This window comes from Pseudophryne corroboree, chromosome 1, assembly GCF_028390025.1.
Source record: "Pseudophryne corroboree isolate aPseCor3 chromosome 1, aPseCor3.hap2, whole genome shotgun sequence".
NCBI lineage: Eukaryota > Metazoa > Chordata > Amphibia > Anura > Myobatrachidae > Pseudophryne > Pseudophryne corroboree.
The window spans coordinates 63,597,985-63,618,549 of NC_086444.1; positions in this window are offsets into that span (position 1 = coordinate 63,597,985).

Sequence of the window (20,565 nt, forward strand, 5' to 3'; positions counted from 1 at the left end):
TTAGCAGAAACAAAGGCACTGAATATTTAAATTTAGAACTCTCCACCCCTCCATATCCCAGAGTACCTCAGTGTACGACCTCAGTGTTTTTTCCGTGCTCACAGCAATAACAAGGCTTGTGGGGACTTCCCACACTTGGTGGAAGATTTTATTAATTTTTCATTTTTACTTTTTACTTTTTACTATAGCACATCCCTTCCCAGTTTCTGGAAAAACATGGGTCCGGGATAGTGCCGCTGCACGAGCAGCGCATGGCGTGTCGGTCCTCACAAAGAGCACCCTCACAGCCACAGGCCCACTGGCTCCTGCAACAGCTGGACGGAGCTTACAGAAAGAAGCCCCGTCGCAGCCATGAAGAAGTGATCAAAGAGCTGGACGGAGCTTACAGATAGAAGCCCCGTCGCAGCTATGACCAGAGAGCTCTGAGCTTAGAAGCCCGTCGCAGACCTCCTACAAAAGGTATGCTGGGGAAACGGGGCGGTCAGCGCAGGCTGCCCCCCCTGCTGTGTGGGGTCCGTTGGGTGCGCCCGCTCACTACCGCTCACTGCCACTTAGCCCAGCCGCTCCGTCCAGCGCTCCGTCTGCCGCTCCGTCCTCCCGGCCCAGGCGCTCCGTCCTCCCGCCAGGCGCTCCGTCAGCGCTGTATGGAAAGTGCAGCGCACAGAGGGGGAGACCCGCCGCAGCTCGGCTAGCGACAGCTACGCGCCCCGGCCAGCCGCCCTTCGCTACTTTGAATGTGTCTCTCGCCTCCCTGCAATGAGCTTCCCGGCTCACCGCTAACACAGCGCTACAGGGAGTACAGAGAGGGGGGGGGGACCTGGCTGATTACAGCGCGGCTGCAAGGGGAAAGAATAGCAGGCTGCCATATCTATAGGAATGTTAATACAAAATTAACTGCAGGCAGTGTTTATATTAACTGGATTGTGACCTGCCTGTGATTATGCAGGGTATAATAGGCTATTGAGCCTATATTAACACTGAAGGCATGTATTGTAACCTGCATGTGTTTATTTACTAGACAGTGATTATCACTGTATAATAGGCTATTGAGCCTATATTAACACTGCAGCAGGTATTGTAACCTGTCCTGTGATTTTCAGTGTAAGCATGGCATGGGGGCCATTTTAATCATGTTTCCTGTTTCTTCCAGTTTGTAATTCCAGAACATTCCTGCCATACATCTCTACTCCACACGGAGGCGCAGGGGTGTTAGTGGGAATTTTGGTTCAGGTTTCACATAGGCTAGCCATGTGAACTGTATTTCGACATATATATATATATATATATATATATTACACACCTTAAGTAAAGACTTTACTGGGTTGTGCAAGTGTCTGGCCTTTGGCTATTGTGTTGTCTGTGTGTATAAGGAGTAAGGCTCCAACACAGACTAAAAACAAGGTTTACTACAATGTCTGTACATAAATCTACCACAGATTCAGTTGCGTTGTAGGTTTCCACTCCGGAAGCCTGTTCATTCCCAGATCCTATGTTAAGGATTGGCAATTCAAATTGACTCCGTTCGACAGGAGCGGTAAGATCGGAGTCTCGGAAGTTACTCCGCCAGCTCTAACGGAGGAGTCTCAGATTTTCCAAAGGTCCAACTTCCTTTTGGGTACCAGGGTGTTAATTTAACTGGTCTTATAATTTAATGCAGTCTGACAAATTCTATGTCAAACCTCACAGCGATAACTACGAGTGAGAAGGGTACATTAGACCAGCAGTCAGATAGTGCGGGGTTTGGGCAACCATACATTGCTAATGACCAGTGAGTCAATGTCTCAAATTTACAGAGACTAAGGAGACTCTAACATCTAATCCGTCGAATTTAATAAACGACAGATCTTCAATGAGTTTCTTATTTAGAATCTGACTAAGATTTAAGTCTATTTACCCGTTTCCACATCTAAATGGGAGAATCCGCCATTGGTGAATTCGTCTGTGTCAAACATTATAAAGATCCAAGATACATTTGGGTCACTAGGCGCTCTATGTATGGAAACAATGACGATCACGTTAGACTTATCGTTAATAAGAAGCTGCAGAGTATCTCTGTAAAGCTTCTGCTGACGCCTGTTACCTCGATTCTCGTTTTTTGTCGTCGCTAGTTTCAGCACGACAAGGCCAGAAGTTGTTTGGTACTAAATTTGATATTCAGGCCAAGGCGGGGGGGGGGGGGGGGGGGTGTAAAGTCTAGCCATTGCCTCCTCCGGTATCAAAACGGAAATACTTTGGTCCGGCATTTAAAGTCTTTAGACTTCAGTCTTTTCAAGGCTGTGGTACAAAAACAGTCACGACTTGTAACGCCAGGGCGCTAAAGTCAACAAGCCAGTGGCTTGACGGCCTCTTAGGCCATCTCGAATTTCCAATTGTGGAAGCGCGCCTTTACACGTTACATTTGCCGGGTTTCCACTCCAGACATCCACTCATGGATGTATCCGCTATTTAAAGGTTAAAAGACAAGACTGCCTCTGTCGGACGAAATTAGGCGTTTTGGCAGGTTGCCATTCAGTCTCTGCTGGTTTCAGCTGTTTTTATTTCCAGACCTGGTACACCAACAGAGTCAGGGTTACTTATTCCCCTCTGTTTGGGGTACCGAAGCCGGAGGGCTCCGTCGCAGTCTCAATCAGCAAGTCACTTACTACAGTTTGAAAATGGATTTCTGCGGTTAGTATTTGCATATTTGGAGCCACAAGATTGCATGATTGCGCTTGATCTTCAGAATGCGTATTTACCCATTCCGGTTTGGTCACCGCATCACAGGTTCTTGCGTTTTGCAATACGCCACAACCATTAACCGTTTCAGGTTCTACCGTTTGGCCTCTTGTCAGCGCCTCGGGTATTCACCAAAGTGATGTTGGTGATGATAGCTCATCTCAGAGCCCTGGCAGTGACAATCGTTCCATACTTAGACGATCTGCTCATAAGAACTCTGTCTCAACAGAGGTTCCTCTTACTTGCGCTACTAACGTACACCACGGTTGCAGTGTCAAGTTCAAAAACAATCGCATCTAATTCCGTCTGAACGACTTCAATTCCTAGGTATGAGTATAGATACGGTAAATCAAAGAAATTTACCTACTACACCAGAAAGAACAGATTATACCATCTAGTACAATTAGTGCAAAAGCCACGCACACTAGCGGTACATTGGTGTATTCGCCTATTAGGAACAATGATGTGTTTTCGAAGCGCTTTAGTTCGCCGGGTTTCACTCGCGTTTCCCACAGGGGGGCGAGGGTGTCTATACTCTGGGCGAGAGTCTCAGAGGTTGAGGAGTTGTAGTTAAAAAGGTCAGCGACAGGGGTTCTAAAACGGATCACGACAGATTGCTGTCTATAAATGTCCTGGAACTCCGTGCAATTTACAATGCACTACATGCTTCGCTTTCAGTCTGTCCAAGTGCAGTCAGACAACGCAACGGGAGTTGCATACACAACATCCAGGGAGGACCGAGAAGCCGCATGGCAATGCGGGAGGTAGCTCGAATTCTCAATTGCCCAGAATACCACAAGGTGATATTGTCGACGGGGTTCATTCCGGGAGTGGACATCTGTTAGACAGATGATCTTAGCCGTCGGGATTTTCATCCAGAAAACTGGGCATTAAATCCAGAGGTGTTTCACATGTGGGTCCACAGGTGGGGTTACCTTCAGGTGTACATGATGGCATCTCGCCACAATTACAAATGCTCAGTATGTGTACAGAACGACAGATCACAAGGGCAGTGGCGGTGGAGGCTCTCACATTCGCGTGGTCGTACAGCCTCGTGTATCTGGGTCCACCGTTTTCCGCTGCTCTCTCCGTTGCTAAAACGGATCATAAGACAGTTCGTCACAGTCATACTAGTGATATCTCATGGGTTTCGGAGAGCTTGCTTCTCGAATCTCCAAGGAGTACTCGCACACGATCCTTGCCCGCTCATACTACGTCCAACCTGTTACAACAGGGACCGTTCTTTTACCCCTATTTACCTATGTACCGCGGCTGCGGTTGACGGGGTGGTGGTTGAGACCGCCCTCTTAAGAAAAGAGATAGGGCATTACAGTATCGGTTATACCAACCATGTTACGAGCTAGGAAGCCGGTTACGGCAGCTCATTATTACAGAATTTGGTGTGCCTATTAGAGATGAGCGCCGGAAATTTTTCGGGTTTTGTGTTTTGGTTTTGGGTTCGGTTCCGCGGCCGTGTTTTGGGTTCGACCGCGTTTTGGCAAAACCTCACCGAATTTTTTTTGTCGGATTCGGGTGTGTTTTGGATTCGGGTGTTTTTTTCCAAAAAACCTAAAAAACAGCTTAAATCATAGAATTTGGCGGTCATTTTGATCCCAAAGTATTATTAACCTCAAAAACCATAATTTCCACTCATTTTCAGTCTATTCTGAATACCTCACACCTCACAATATTATTTTTAGTCCTAAAATTTGCACCGAGGTCGCTGTGTAAGATAAGCGACCCTAGTGGCCGACACAAACACCGGGCCCATCTAGGAGTGGCACTGCAGTGTCACGCAGGATGGCCCTTCCAAAAAACCCTCCCCAAACAGCACATGACGCAAAGAAAAAAAGAGGCGCAATGAGGTAGCTGTGTGAGTAAGATTAGCGACCCTAGTGGCCGACACAAACACCGGGCCCATCTAGGAGTGGCACTGCAGTGTCACGCAGGATGTCCCTTCCAAAAAACCCTCCCCAAACAGCACATGACGCAAAGAAAAAAAGAGGCGCAATGAGGTAGCTGTGTGAGTAAGATAAGCGACCCTAGTGGCCGACACAAACACCGGGCCCATCTAGGAGTGTCACTGCAGTGTCACGCAGGATGTCCCTTCCAAAAAACCCTCCCCAAACAGCACATGACGCAAAGAAAAAAAGAGGCGCAATGAGGTAGCTGTGTGAGTAAGATAAGCGACCCTAGTGGCCGACACAAACACCGGGCCCATCTTGGAGTGGCACTGCAGTGTCACGCAGGATGTCCCTTCCAAAAAACCCTCCCCAAACAGCACATGACGCAAAGAAAAAGAAAAGAAAAAAGAGGTGCAAGATGGAATTGTCCTTGGGCCCTCCCACCCACCCTTATGTTGTATAAACAGGACATGCACACTTTAACCAACCCATCATTTCAGTGACAGGGTCTGCCACACGACTGTGACTGATATGACGGGTTGGTTTGGACCCCCACCAAAAAAGAAGCAATTAATCTCTCCTTGCACAAACTGGCTCTACAGAGGCAAGATGTCCACCTCATCATCATCCTCCGATATATCACCGTGTACATCCCCCTCCTCACAGATTATCAATTCGTCCCCACTGGAATCCACCATCTCAGCTCCCTGTGTACTTTGTGGAGGCAATTGCTGCTGGTCAATGTCTCCACGGAGGAATTGATTATAATTCATTTTAATGAACATCATCTTCTCCACATTTTCTGGATGTAACCTCGTACGCCGATTGCTGACAAGGTGAGCGGCGGCACTAAACACTCTTTCGGAGTACACACTTGTGGGAGGGCAACTTAGGTAGAATAAAGCCAGTTTGTGCAAGGGCCTCCAAATTGCCTCTTTTTCCTGCCAGTATAAGTACGGACTGTGTGACGTGCCTACTTGGATGCGGTCACTCATATAATCCTCCACCATTCTTTCAATGGGGAGAGAATCATATGCAGTGACTGTAGACGACATGTCCGTAATCGTAACCACGGTTAGGTGGTATATACAATTATGGACGGGCTGCCGAGTGCCGACACAGAGGTAGCCACAGCCGTGAACTACCGCACTGTACTGTGTCTGCTGCTAATATAGACTGGTTGATAAAGAGATAGTATACTCGTAACTAGTATGTATGTATAAAGAAAGAAAAAAAAAACACGGTTAGGTGGTATATACAATTATGGACGGGCTGCCGAGTGCCGACACAGAAGTAGCCACAGCCGTGAACTACCGCACTGTACTGTGTCTGCTGCTAATATAGACTGGTTGATAAAGAGATAGTATACTCGTAACTAGTATGTATGTATAAAGAAAGAAAAAAAAAAACCACGGTTAGGTGGTATATACAATTATGGACGGGCTGCCGAGTGCCGACACAGAGGTAGCCACAGCCGTGAACTACCGCACTGTACTGTGTCTGCTGCTAATATATAGACTGGTTGATAAAGAGATAGTATACTCGTAACTAGTATGTATGTATAAAGAAAGAAAAAAAACCCACGGTTAGGTGGTATATACAATTATGGACGGGCTGCCGAGTGCCGACACAGAGGTAGCCACAGCCGTGAACTACCGCACTGTACTGTGTCTGCTGCTAATATAGACTGGTTGATAAAGAGATAGTATACTCGTAACTAGTATGTATGTATAAAGAAAGAAAAAAAAACCACGGTTAGGTGGTATATACAATTATGGACGGGCTGCCGAGTGCCGACACAGAGGTAGCCACAGCCGTGAACTACCGCACTGTACTGTGTCTGCTGCTAATATATAGACTGGTTGATAAAGAGATAGTATACTCGTAACTAGTATGTATGTATAAAGAAAGAAAAAAAAACCACGGTTAGGTGGTATATACAATTATGGACGGGCTGCCGAGTGCCGACACAGAGGTAGCCACAGCCGTGAACTACCGCACTGTACTGTGTCTGCTGCTAATATATAGACTGGTTGATAAAGAGATAGTATACTCGTAACTAGTATGTATGTATAAAGAAAGAAAAAAAAACCACGGTTAGGTGGTATATACAATTATGGACTGGCTGCCGAGTGCCGACACAGAGGTAGCCACAGCCGTGAACTACCGCACTGTACTGTGTCTGCTGCTATTATAGACTGGTTGATAAAGAGATAGTATACTCGTAACTAGTATGACTATAAAGAAAGAAAAAAAAACCACGGTTAGGTGGTATATACAATTATGGACGGGCTGCCGAGTGCCGACACAGAGGTAGCCACAGCCGTGAACTACCGCACTGTACTGTGTCTGCTGCTAATATAGACTGGTTGATAAAGAGATAGTATACTACTAATATTATATATACTGGTGGTCAGGTCACTGGTCACTAGTCACACTGGCAGTGGCACTCCTGCAGCAAAAGTGTGCACTGTTTAATTTTAATATAATATTATGTACTCCTGGCTCCTGCTATAACCTATAACTGGCACTGCAGTGCTCCCCAGTCTCCCCCACAATTATAAGCTGTGTGAGCTGAGCACAGTCAGATATATATATACATTGATGCAGCACACTGGGCTGAGCAGTGCACACAGATATGGTATGTGACTGAGTCACTGTGTGTATCGTTTTTTTCAGGCAGAGAACGGATATATTAAATAAAACAAACAACTGCACTGTCTGGTGGTCACTGTGGTCGTCAGTCACTAAACTCTGCACTCTCTTCTACAGTATCACAGCCTCAGGTCAATCTCTCTCTCTCTCTCTCAACCCTAATCTAAATGGAGAGGACGCCAGCCACGTCCTCTCCCTATCAATCTCAATGCACGTGTGAAAATGGCGGCGACGCGCGGCTCCTTATATAGAATCCGAGTCTCGCGAGAATCCGACAGCGTCATGATGACGTTCAGGCGCGCTCGGGTTAACCGAGCAAGGCGGGAGGATCCGAGTCTGCTCGGACCCGTGAAAAAAACATGAAGTTCGTGCGGGTTCGGATTCAGAGAAACCGAACCCGCTCATCTCTAGTGCCTATATAGGTTGGTGTGAAGCTCGGAAGTTTCCGACATCATCTTTCAAGTTACCCGTATTCTGTTATTTTACAGACGGGGTGGGATGGAGAACTGCGTTTATCTACACTGAGGGTGCAGGTATCTGTGTTGTCAATTTATTTTCAAAGACGTTTGACTCTATTGCGTCGGTACACACCTTTCTACAAGGTGTCATCAGAGTGCAGCCTCCATTTATCCCACCTACAGAGCCATGCGACTTGAAGCTGGGTTCAGATTTCTTACAGTTTTCATATTTTGAACCATTACAACAAATGGGGATTAAGTTTCTCACTTGGAAAACGTTTTTTTCTTCTAGCCTTAGCTTCGGCAAGGGTTTTGTTTTCAAATTTGGGTGTCTTGTATTCCAAGCCACCGTATTTGGGTTTCCTCATGACAGAGCGGAACTTCGGACGAATTCCGATTTCTTATTTTTCACATCAATAAACCAATAGTGTTTCCTGTGTTGACAGCACATTCTAGAATTCTGAATGTGGTACGCGCATTACGCGTTTATATGTCCCGAACGTCTACAGTTCGTAATACGGATACGTTGTTTGTTCTCTATGATGCTGCCAACTGGGGTTAGCCAGTTTCTCAGCAGACATTATCCAGTTGGATAAAACTGACTACACGTCAGGCTTACCTTAAGGCTAAGTTACAGTCGCCTACGTCAGTAATAGCTCATCCCACAGGTTCTGTGGGAATGTCATGACCAGCTGGAGCTTCTACGACGTGGCTACATAGTCTTCAGTGCACACGTTTGTGCGCGTTTACAAGTTTTGAAACGTTTGCGGCATCAGCATCTAGCTTTGGCCGCCTACTGTTACAGGTGTCAAACAGCTCTCCCGCCCACGAGGGAAGCTTTGGTACGTCCCAAGAGTACTCCAGTGACCCCTAGTGGATGAAAAAGAAAATAGGATTTTGGTACTTACCAGGTAAATCCTTTTCTTTGAATCCATAGGGGGCACTGGACGCCCACCCAGAGCAGTTTTACCTGGGTTGTATTAAGCTCAGAGGAGCTTATGGTAACACATTTTCACCGATTGGTTCAAATTATAAAGGTCTATCGGTTATGGTGTCAACTGTTTAGTTGACAGTAACGTTATGTGTCAACTTTGTTGTTGTCCGTTATGTTATAGGAATTCTCCATTGTCAACCTCTCTATAGTTCCTGTTCGCTCAGTAAAAAACACTGAGGTCATACACTGAGGTACTCTGGGATATGGAGGGGTGGAGAGTTCTAAATTTAAATATTCAGTGCCTTTGTTTCTGCTAAGCCGTCCATATCCCAAGAGTACTCCAGTGCCCCCTATGGATTCAAAGAAAAGGATTTACCTGGTAAGTACCAAAATCCTATTTTCCGTTCAAGGCAGTGAAGAGCGTGGCAAAGGTGTGTTTTTTTTTTTCTATTCTAAAGTATTTTTCTAATTTTTCACATTACAATTCTAATTTTTTTTTTTTCTACAGATGTTGGTGTTGCAAGGGTAATAAGGCAGCCTGTTGCAGTAACTCCAGTCCGAAGAATACCTGCTGGTATTGTTTTATTTATATTTGGGACAAGTGTATGAACAAAAAGTGTAGTGTGTGTTTTAGCTTCCTGTTCGTGACTGATTTAATTTATTGCCCTGCTATATGCATTAATGTGCACTGGGCCTGTTTGGAGTTGTCAGGTTGTACCTATGCTGAGTTTGTAGTAGAGATGAGCGGGTTCGGTTTCTCGGAAACCGAACCCCCCCGAACTTAACCCTTTTTACACGGGTCCGAGGCAGGTTCGAACCTTCCCGCCTTGCTCGGCTAACCCGAGCGCGCCCGAACGTCGTCATCCCGCTGTCGGATTCTCGCGAGATTCGGATTCTATATAAGCAGCCGCGCGTCGCCGCCATTTTCACTCGTGCATTGGAGATGAAAGGGAGAGGACTGGCGTCCTCTCCGTTTATTGTTGAACTTGATTGCTTTATTGCTTAATTGTGGGGAGGACTGGGGAGCAGCTGTTAGGAGGAGTACAGTGCAGAGTTTTGCTGATAAGTGACCACCAGTTTTTATCCGTTCTCTGCCTGAAAAAAACGCTCCATACCATATCTGTGCTCAGTGTGCTGCATAATATATCTGTGCTCACACTGCTTAATTGTGGGGACTGGGGAGCAGCTGTATTATATAGCAGGAGTACAGTGCAGAGTTTTGCTGACAGTGACCACCAGTATACGTTGTCTGCCTGAAAAACACTCCATATCTGTGCTCAGTGTGCTGCTTTATTGTGGGGACTGGGGACCACCAGTATAATTAATATTATATAGGAGGAGTACAGTGCAGAGTTTTGCTGACACAGTGACCACCAGTATACTATATATAGCAGTACGATACGGAAGGCCACTGCTGTGCCTACCTCTGTGTCGTCATTAAGTATACTATCCATCTACATTCTATACCTGTGGTGCATTTTAGTTTTGCAGTTTGCTGACACAGTGACCACCAGTATACTATATATAGCAGTACGGTAGGCCACTGCTGTACCTACCTCTGTGTCGTCATCCATTAAGTATACTATCCATCTACATTCTATACCTGTGGTGCATTTGAGTTTTGCAGTTTGCTGACACAGTGACCACCAGTATAAAACGGACTTTCAAAATTCGACTTTTTGAAATTCGACTTTTTGCAAATTCGACTTTTCTGCAATGATACAAGTGCTGCAATTCGACAAAAGCATATTCAATTCAAGTTTGGAAATTCGACAGCAGTGCTTTTAGACAGTAAATTCGTCATTTTCAATCCGCCACACTTTGGAGGGTGAAAACAATAAAAAAAAAATTAAACATGTTTTTTTTTGTGTTTTTTGAGCCTATATTAACACTGCAGCAGGTATTGTAACCTGTCCTGTGATTTTCATTGTAAGCATGGCATGGGGGCCATTTTAATCATGTTTCCTGTTTCTTCCAGTTTGTAATTCCAGAACATTCCTGCCATACATCTCTACTCCACACGGAGGCGCAGGGGTGTTAGTGGGAATTTTGGTTCAGGTTTCACATAGGCTAGCCATGTGAACTGTATTTCGACATATATATATATATATATATATATATATATATTACACACCTTAAGTAAAGACTTTACTGGGTTGTGCAAGTGTCTGGCCTTTGGCTATTGTGTTGTCTGTGTGTATAAGGAGTAAGGCTCCAACACAGACTAAAAACAAGGTTTACTACAATGTCTGTACATAAATCTACCACAGATTCAGTTGCGTTGTAGGTTTCCACTCCGGAAGCCTGTTCATTCCCAGATCCTATGTTAAGGATTGGCAATTCAAATTGACTCCGTTCGACAGGAGCGGTAAGATCGGAGTCTCGGAAGTTACTCCGCCAGCTCTAACGGAGGAGTCTCAGATTTTCCAAAGGTCCAACTTCCTTTTGGGTACCAGGGTGTTAATTTAACTGGTCTTATAATTTAATGCAGTCTGACAAATTCTATGTCAAACCTCACAGCGATAACTACGAGTGAGAAGGGTACATTAGACCAGCAGTCAGATAGTGCGGGGTTTGGGCAACCATACATTGCTAATGACCAGTGAGTCAATGTCTCAAATTTACAGAGACTAAGGAGACTCTAACATCTAATCCGTCGAATTTAATAAACGACAGATCTTCAATGAGTTTCTTATTTAGAATCTGACTAAGATTTAAGTCTATTTACCCGTTTCCACATCTAAATGGGAGAATCCGCCATTGGTGAATTCGTCTGTGTCAAACATTATAAAGATCCAAGATACATTTGGGTCACTAGGCGCTCTATGTATGGAAACAATGACGATCACGTTAGACTTATCGTTAATAAGAAGCTGCAGAGTATCTCTGTAAAGCTTCTGCTGACGCCTGTTACCTCGATTCTCGTTTTTTATCGTCGCTAGTTTCAGCACGACAAGGCCAGAAGTTGTTTGGTACTAAATTTGATATTCAGGCCAAGGCGGGGGGGGGGGGGGTAAAGTCTAGCCATTGCCTCCTCCGGTATCAAAACGGAAATACTTTGGTCCGGCGTTTAAAGTCTTTAGACTTCAGTCTTTTCAAGGCTGTGGTACAAAAACAGTCACGACTTGTAACGCCAGGGCGCTAAAGTCAACAAGCCAGTGGCTTGACGGCCTCTTAGGCCATCTCGAATTTCCAATTGTGGAAGCGCGCCTTTACACGTTACATTTGCCGGGTTTCCACTCCAGACATCCACTCATGGATGTATCCGCTATTTAAAGGTTAAAAGACAAGACTGCCTCTGTCGGACGAAATTAGGCGTTTTGGCAGGTTGCCATTCAGTCTCTGCTGGTTTCAGCTGTTTTTATTTCCAGACCTGGTACACCAACAGAGTCAGGGTTACTTATTCCCCTCTGTTTGGGGTACCGAAGCCGGAGGGCTCCGTCGCAGTCTCAATCAGCAAGTCACTTACTACAGTTTGAAAATGGATTTCTGCGGTTAGTATTTGCATATTTGGAGCCACAAGATTGCATGATTGCGCTTGATCTTCAGAATGCGTATTTACCCATTCCGGTTTGGTCACCGCATCACAGGTTCTTGCGTTTTGCAATACGCCACAACCATTAACCGTTTCAGGTTCTACCGTTTGGCCTCTTGTCAGCGCCTCGGGTATTCACCAAAGTGATGTTGGTGATGATAGCTCATCTCAGAGCCCTGGCAGTGACAATCGTTCCATACTTAGACGATCTGCTCATAAGAACTCTGTCTCAACAGAGGTTCCTCTTACTTGCGCTACTAACGTACACCACGGTTGCAGTGTCAAGTTCAAAAACAATCGCATCTAATTCCGTCTGAACGACTTCAATTCCTAGGTGTCACAACTGAGGGCCTGAGCTGACGGGAGGCAGCCTCAGTTGTAGGGGCTGAGATGTACCGGAACCTGGGAGGTTGTATCAGACCCCTGGACATGTAAGTAACATGAATAATAACTGCCCGAAGGCGTGACCACGACAACTTGGATAAAAGTCAATGATGTTTATTATGACAACTCCGCAACACAGCAGCAGTAAAAGAAAACGTAAAAGTCAGCAAAGAATAAATACAGTTCCTGGGTACTACAGGATGGCAGGAGCCACAGGGCACTGGTAGTGTGAGATAGTTCTTATGATCTACTAGATGGAAAGTCCTTACCAGGCCCGACTGTAGCAATGGAGATAACCCAGGATTGTGCCAGCTGGTGTTCCAGGAAAAGCTGGGTTGCCGAAGATAAAACAGCTGCTGTGGATACTGGCTGGAACCAGACTGTTGTTAGCACGGAGTGGATACTGGCTGGAACCAGTTAAATAATAAATGAACTTGGGAGCGATGAAATATGAACTGAAATGTAGAACTTGAGAGCGGAGAAATAATAATACCGGTGGAGAGTGGTAAAGTGTAGAAAGGACACCGGCCCTTTAAGGGAAGCTGTACTCTGCTGGAAGCTGAGCTGGAAGCAGGTAATGTTGTAGCTGGAAACAGATGAATCCACAATGGATTGGAGAGTCAGGCTACACCGCAGGTGGAATGCTGGTGCGGGTCTCTATGGTGGAAGTCTTGAGACAGGAGCTGGAACCTGGAAGACAATCACAGGAGAGAGACAAACAGGAACTAGGTTTGACAACCAAAGCACTGACGCCTTCCTTGCTCAGGCACAGTGTATTTATACCCGCAGCAAGGAAGGGATTGGCTAGGCAATTATGCAGATTATCAATACTGAGAACAGATTGGTGGAAATGATCAGCTGACAGAATCCAAGATGGCTGCGCCCATGCAGACACTCGGAGGGAAGTTTGGTTTGTAATCCATGTGGTAATGAAAACAGTAATGGCGGCGCCGGCCACCGGAGACAGGAGGCGCCAGGCTGACAGATGCACATCCAACCACGCGGACACAGCGGAGGACGCGGCTGACGTAATCGCCACTCAGACACTCTGCATGCAGAAGTTCAGGGACGGCGGCGGAGGCCGCGGGAGACGCCATGCCAGGTGTAATGTGGCGTTTACTGTGACAGCGTCCCAGAGTGACAGGAGAGGATACAGGAATGTACACATCAGGATAACAGATGGGATCCGGTCCTGGAGCGCTGAGCCAGCCTTAGGAGGCATCTGATGGGTAAGAAATGGCGTCCAGATACCCGGATCGTGACAGCACCCCCCCCTTTAGGAGTGGCCCCAGGACACTTCTTTGGCTTTTGAGGAAACTTGGAATGGAATCTCCGGACCAAGGCAGGAGCATGGACATCAGAAGCATTGGTCCATGAACGTTCCTCAGGACCATAACCCTTCCAGTCAATAAGATATTGTAGTTGACCGTAACGGTGACGTGAGTCCAGGATCTTGGCCACTTCATACTCAACGCCTCGTTGAGTTTGGACTTTCGGAGTTGGAGGAAGTGAGGAATGAAACCGATTCAAGATCAGCGGTTTCAACAGGGAAACATGGAATGTCCTGGGTATTTTTAAGAAGGGAGGCAACTGGAGTCTGTAAGCAACAGGATTGATGACTTGTTCAATCTTGAAAGGACCGATATAGCGAGGTGCAAACTTCATACTGGGAACTCTTAACCTCAAATTCTTCGTGGATAACCATACCCGATCACCCACCTTGAGAGCAGGAACTGCTCGACGCTTCTTATCCGCAAACTTCTTGTACCTGAACGATGCCTTGAGCAGAGCTGATCGTACGCTCTTCCAGATATTGGCAAACTGATGCAAGGTGATATCCACTGCGGGAACAGAAGTTGCTGGAAGCGGTTGGAACTCAGGGACTTTAGGGTGGAATCCAAAGTTAGTGAAGAATGGTGTTGAAGCAGATGAAGAATGATACTGGTTGTTATGACAGAACTCGGCCCAGGGAAGTAATTGAACCCAGTCATCTTGAGAGGAGGACACATAGATGCGGAGGAAGGCCTCCAAGTCCTGATTCACCCTCTCGGTTTGACCATTGGTCTGAGGATGGTAAGCCGTGGAAAACTTTAGCTTGACTTGGAGGACTTGACATAAACTTCGCCAGAATTTGGCTGTGAATTGAACTCCTCGATCTGAGATAATTTCTTCAGGAAGACCGTGGAGTCGGAAGATCTCTTGTATGAATACTTGAGCCAACTTGGAAGCTGACGGAAGACCGGTGAGAGGAATGAAGTGTGCCATCTTGGTGAACCGGTCAACTACCACCCAGATGGTATTGAACTTGTTGCACATGGGTAAGTCTGTAATGAAATCCATCGACAAGTGGGTCCATGGTCGACGGGGAACGGATAGTGGAACCAGTTGCCCCGCAGGCGACTGGCGGGATACTTTATGTTGGGCACACTTTGGGCAAGATGCAATAAACTCCAAGACGTCCTTTTTCAGAGTTGGCCACCAATAGGACCTAGAGATAAACTCCAGGGTTTTTTGGATACCTGTATGTCCGGCAAAACGGGAAGCATGGGCCCAATGCATGAGCTTCTTCCTTAGCATCGGCTTCACAAAACTTTTCCCTGATGGGGGCGTAGAGTCCATCCCTACCGTGGAGAATGCCAACGGATTTATAATAGGATGCTTGTCTGAAGACTCTGACTCATTTTCTTGCTCCCATGAGCGGGAAAGGGCATCGGCCTTGCGATTCTGAGAGCCCGGACAGAACTGGAGTTTAAAGTCGAACCTGGAAAAGAAAAGTGCCCATCTGGCCTGACGAGGGTTGAGACATTGTGCGCCCTTCAGGTATAAAAGGTTCTTGTGGTCTGTAAGTATGGTGATTGAATGGGAAGCTCCCTCCAACAGATACCTCCACTCTTCTAGAGCGAGCTTGATGGCTAGCAACTCCTGGTCGCCAATGGCATAGTTGCGCTGAGCTGGGGAGAACTTCCGGGAGAAGAAACTGCAAGGGTGTAAATGGCCATCTTTAGCCCTCTGAGATAACACCGCTCCTACTCCAACGGAGGAGGCATCCACCTCTAAGATGAAAGGAGAGTCGATGTCAGGCTGTTTCAGAACAGGCGCAGAGATGAACCTTTGTTTTAAAAGATGAAATGCTTGCATGGCTTCTTCAGACCACTTGGACGGGTTAGCACCCTTCTTAGTGAAAGCAGTAATAGGCGCCACAATGGTGGAAAAGTCTCGTATAAACTTTCGGTAATAGTTGGCGAACCCTAAGAACCTCTGGACCCCTTTGAGGGTTAAGGGTACCGGCCAATTTTGGATTGCTTGTAGTTTCTCAGGATCCATCTCTAGTCCGGAACCGGACACAATGTACCCTAGAAACGGAATGGACTTGACTTCAAAGACGCATTTTTCTAATTTGCAATAGAGATGATTGACACGGAGACGGGACAGAACCTCTTTAACCCAAAAACGATGTTCCTCTAAATCGTTGGCAAAAATGAGGATATCGTCTAGATAGACCACGACATGACGGTATAGAATGTCTCTGAAGATCTCATTGACAAAATGCTGGAAGACAGCTGGAGCATTGCTCAATCCGAAGGGCATGACGAGGTACTCATAATGTCCGTCACGGGTGTTAAAGGCGGTCTTCCACTCGTCCCCCTCACGGATCCGGATGAGATTGTATGCACCTCGCAAGTCCAGCTTTGTAAAGATGGTAGCTCCGCTAACTCTGTCAAAGAGCTCAGTAATCAGGGGTAAAGGATAACGGTTCTTGATGGTAATGTCGTTCAAACCTCTGTAGTCGATGCACGGCCGCAGACCACCATCTTTCTTTTTTACAAAAAAGAAGCCTGCGCCGGCTGGAGAAGAAGAAGGTCGAATGAACCCCTTTGCTAGGTTCTCTTTAATATATTCCTCCATAGAATGCGTCTCAGGCAGAGACAACGGATAAGTTCGGCCTCGAGGTGGAACCTTCCCTGGAACGAGATCAATCGGACAGTCCCATTCTCTATGAGGAGGAAGGATATCAGCAGAAGCTTTACTGAACACATCCGTGAAATCTTGATATGGAGGAGGTGGAACATCAGACGACCTGGGGGAGGAAGAACAGACAGGCAATACTTTAAACAAACATGTCTCAGCACAGGAGGAACCCCATGCCAGGATTTGCGTAGTCGTCCAATCAATTGTAGGATTGTGAAGACGGAGCCATGGAAGGCCCAGGACCACAGGATGTGTGGCTCTTGGAATCACTAAAAAAGAAATAAGTTCAGAATGAAGAACTCCCACTCTCAGACGAACTGGTAGAGTCCTTAAAGAAATAACTGCATCAAAAATTTTGCTGCCATCCACGGCAGTTAAAGAAATGGACGAAGGAAGTCTCTCGGTGGGTAGGGACCACCGTTTAACATAGGCTTCGGTAATAAAGTTCCCAGCCGCTCCGGAATCAAGGAGGGCAATGACGTTCCGATAACGTTGAGCAACTTGAAGCGAGACTGGGAGATTACAATCTTGAGGAGATGGAGAGGAGATCATTACTCCTAGCCGGCCCTCTCCTTGGCGAGCTAGGATTTGGAGTTTCCCGGACGTTTGGGACAGGCATTAATGGTGTGAGACGGAGCTGCACAATAGAGACAGAGAAACTCGGAGAGACGTCTTCGGCGCTCAGCAGGAGTTAAACGGGAACGGCCAAGTTGCATGGGCTCATCTTTAGATGGTGACAGTTGACGAGGAGGAGGAGCAGAAGATTTTGGAGCAGATGATTTTCCACGCTCAGTTGCTCTCTCTCTGAAACGTAAATCAACTTTCGTGCAGAGTGAGATTAGCTCATCTAACTTAGAAGGTACGTCTCTGGTAGCTAACTCATCTTTAATACGCTCAGATAAGCCATGCCAGAATGCAGCATACAGGGCCTCGACGTTCCATGCCAGTTCGGATGCCAGGATCTGGAACTGTATCAGATATTGTCCTACAGTACGTGATCCCTGGCGTAAACGGAGAATCTCGGATGAAGCTGAGGTTACCCGGCCTGGCTCGTCGAAGATGCGCCTGAATGTTGACACGAAGGCAGTGTAGGAAGATAGCAGGGTGTCGGACCTCTCCCATAACGGTGATGCCCAATCAAGGGCTGAGCCACTGAGAAGAGAAATAATGTAGGCAATTTTTGTACGGTCACTGGGAAATTTGCCAGGTTGTAGCTCAAACTGAATCTCACACTGGTTGAGAAATCCCCTGCAGAATCTTGGAGATCCGTCAAATTTTGCTGGCGTTGGAAGATGAAGACGTGGAGCAGAAATGGGTAAGGTGGGTGGGGTTATAGCTGGAGTCACTGTGGTTGACGCACCAGACGCGCCTGATCCACGGAGAGTTGTCTGAATCCCATCCAGCCGAGTAGAGAGATCCTGGAGACAGCGGATGATGTGGCCCTGTGCAGCCTCCTGATGTTCTAGTCGGGCTGCCAGTTCTTGCATCGGCCTGGCCGCTTGATCCTGGTCTCCGGCTGGATTCATTAGGTCAGTGCTTACTGTCACAACTGAGGGCCTGAGCTGACGGGAGGCAGCCTCAGTTGTAGGGGCTGAGATGTACCGGAACCTGGGAGGTTGTATCAGACCCCTGGACATGTAAGTAACATGAATAATAACTGCCCGAAGGCGTGACCACGACAACTTGGATAAAAGTCAATGATGTTTATTATGACAACTCCGCAACACAGCAGCAGTAAAAGAAAACGTAAAAGTCAGCAAAGAATAAATACAGTTCCTGGGTACTACAGGATGGCAGGAGCCACAGGGCACTGGTAGTGTGAGATAGTTCTTATGATCTACTAGATGGAAAGTCCTTACCAGGCCCGACTGTAGCAATGGAGATAACCCAGGATTGTGCCAGCTGGTGTTCCAGGAAAAGCTGGGTTGCCGAAGATAAAACAGCTGCTGTGGATACTGGCTGGAACCAGACTGTTGTTAGCACGGAGTGGATACTGGCTGGAACCAGTTAAATAATAAATGAACTTGGGAGCGATGAAATATGAACTGAAATGTAGAACTTGAGAGCGGAGAAATAATAATACCGGTGGAGAGTGGTAAAGTGTAGAAAGGACACCGGCCCTTTAAGGGAAGCTGTACTCTGCTGGAAGCTGAGCTGGAAGCAGGTAATGTTGTAGCTGGAAACAGATGAATCCACAATGGATTGGAGAGTCAGGCTACACCGCAGGTGGAATGCTGGTGCGGGTCTCTATGGTGGAAGTCTTGAGACAGGAGCTGGAACCTGGAAGACAATCACAGGAGAGAGACAAACAGGAACTAGGTTTGACAACCAAAGCACTGATGCCTTCCTTGCTCAGGCACAGTGTATTTATACCCGCAGCAAGGAAGGGATTGGCTAGGCAATTATGCAGATTATCAATACTGAGAACAGATTGGTGGAAATGATCAGCTGACAGAATCCAAGATGGCTGCGCCCATGCAGACACTTGGAGGGAAGTTTGGTTTGTAATCCATGTGGTAATGAAAACAGTAATGGCGGCGCCGGCCACCGGAGACAGGAGGCGCCAGGCTGACAGATGCACATCCAACCACGCGGACACAGCGGAGGACGCGGCTGACGTAATCGCCACTCGGACACTCTGCATGCAGAAGTTCAGGGACGGCGGCGGAGGCCGCGGGAGACGCCATGCCAGGTGTAATGTGGCGTTTACTGTGACAGCGTCCCAGAGTGACAGGAGAGGATACAGGAATGTACACATCAGGATAACAGATGGGATCCGGTCCTGGAGCGCTGAGCCAGCCTTAGGAGGCATCTGATGGGTAAGAAATGGCGTCCAGATACCCGGATCGTGACACCTAGGTATGAGTATAGATACGGTAAATCAAAGAAATTTACCTACTACACCAGAAAGAACAGATTATACCATCTAGTACAATTAGTGCAAAAGCCACGCACACTAGCGGTACATTGGTGTATTCGCCTATTAGGAACAATGATGTGTTTTCGAAGCGCTTTAGTTCGCCGGGTTTCACTCGCGTTTCCCACAGGGGGGCGAGGGTGTCTATACTCTGGGCGAGAGTCTCAGAGGTTGAGGAGTTGTAGTTAAAAAGGTCAGCGACAGGGGTTCTAAAACGGATCACGACAGATTGCTGTCTATAAATGTCCTGGAACTCCGTGCAATTTACAATGCACTACATGCTTCGCTTTCAGTCTGTCCAAGTGCAGTCAGACAACGCAACGGGAGTTGCATACACAACATCCAGGGAGGACCGAGAAGCCGCATGGCAATGCGGGAGGTAGCTCGAATCCTCAATTGCCCAGAATACCACAAGGTGATATTGTCGACGGGGTTCATTCCGGGAGTGGACATCTGTTAGACAGATGATCTTAGCCGTCGGGATTTTCATCCAGAAAACTGGGCATTAAATCCAGAGGTGTTTCACATGTGGGTCCACAGGTGGGGTTACCTTCAGGTGTACATGATGGCATCTCGCCACAATTACAAACGCTCAGTATGTGTACAGAACGACAGATCACAAGGGCAGTGGCGGTGGAGGCTCTCACATTCGCGTGGTCGTACAGCCTCGTGTATCTGGGTCCACCGTTTTCCGCTGCTCTCTCCGTTGCTAAAACGGATCATAAGACAGTTCGTCACAGTCATACTAGTGATATCTCATGGGTTTTGGAGAGCTTGCTTCTCGAATCTCCAAGGAATACTCGCACACGATCCTTGCCCGCTCATACTACGTCCAACCTGTTACAACAGGGACCGTTCTTTTACCCCTATTTACCTATGTACCGCGGCTGCGGTTGACGGGGTGGTGGTTGAGACCGCCCTCTTAAGAAAAGAGATAGGGCATTACAGTATCGGTTATACCAACCATGTTACGAGCTAGGAAGCCGGTTACGGCAGCTCATTATTACAGAATTTGGTGTGCCTATATAGGTTGGTGTGAAGCTCGGAAGTTTCCGACATCATCTTTCAAGTTACCCGTATTCTGTTATTTTACA